We start from the raw sequence: 1440 nt of genomic DNA, 5'->3' as shown, positions 1-1440 counted from the left end.
CGTCTCCCCGGTTGCCTGACTTAAACAAACTACCTCACCATCAGAATCCTCCTTGTCAATTTCCTCCCCAGCCCTAGCAACACCCATATCCTCATCCTGGTGTACTTCAACACTGACATCTTCAATTTCACTATCAGGAACTGGACTGCGGGTGCTCCTTTCAACACTTGCAGGGGGCGTGCAAATGGTGGAAGGCGCAAGCTCTTCCCGTCCAGTGTTGGGAAGGTCAGGCATCGCAACCGACACAATTGGACTCTCCTTTGGGATTTGTGATTTCGAAGAACGCACAGTTCTTTGCTGTGCTTTTGCCGCAAAGCTTTTCTTTTTTCTAGCGAGAGGATGAGTGCTTCCATCCTCATGTGAAGCTGAACCACTAGCCATGAACATAGGCCAGGGCCTCAGCCGTTCCTTGCCACTCCGTGTCGTAAATGGCATATTGGCAAGTTTACGCTTCTCCTCAGACGCTTTTAATTTTGATTTTTGGGTCATTTTTTTACTGATCTTTTGTGTTTTGGATTTTACATGCTCTGTACTATGACATTGGGCATCGGCCTTGGCAGACGACGTTGATGGCATTTCATCGTCTCGGCCATGACTAGTGGCAGCAGCTTCAGCACGAGGTGGAAGTGGATCTTGATCTTTCCCTATTTTTTTAACCTCCACATTTTTGTTCTCCATATTTTGCGCACAACTAAAAGCCACCACAGGTATACAATGTAGATGGATAGTATAGTATTACTTATACTTATGGACGACGAGTGACGACACAGAGGTAGGTACAGCCGTGGCCTACCGTACTGCTGCTTAGTGCTTATATATATGATATTATACTGTATAACGGACCTGGTGGACACTGTCAGCAGACTGCTAAACAAACTAGTATGAAGAAAGAAAAAAAAAAACACCACAGGTATACAATGTAGATGGCTGGATAGTATAGTATTACTTATACTTATGGACGACGAGTGACGACACAGAGGTAGGTACAGCCGTGGCCTACCGTACTGCTGCTTAGTGCTTATATATATGATATACTGTATAACGGACCTGGTGGACACTGTCAGCAGACTGCTAAACAAACTAGTATGACTATGAAGAAAGAAAAAAAAAAAACACCACAGGTATACAATGTAGATGGATGGATAGTATAGTATTACTTATACTTATGGACGACGAGTGCACTGACGACACAGAGGTAGGTACAGCCGTGGCCTACCGTACTGCTGCTTAGTGCTTAATTATATATATAATATACTGTATAACGGACCTGGTGGACACTGTCAGCAGACTGCTAAACAAACTAGCATGAAGAAAGAAAAAAAAAACACCACAGTGTTTTTCAGGCAGACAAACGTATACTGGACTGGTGGTCACTGTCAGCAAAACTGTGCACTGTACTCCTGCTATAACTGCTCCCCAGTCCCCACAATTAGGCAGTGT

This window comes from Pseudophryne corroboree, chromosome 2 (genome assembly GCF_028390025.1).
Source record: "Pseudophryne corroboree isolate aPseCor3 chromosome 2, aPseCor3.hap2, whole genome shotgun sequence".
Classification (NCBI taxonomy): Eukaryota; Metazoa; Chordata; class Amphibia; order Anura; family Myobatrachidae; genus Pseudophryne; species Pseudophryne corroboree.
Note: the sequence above shows the minus strand (reverse complement) of the source record.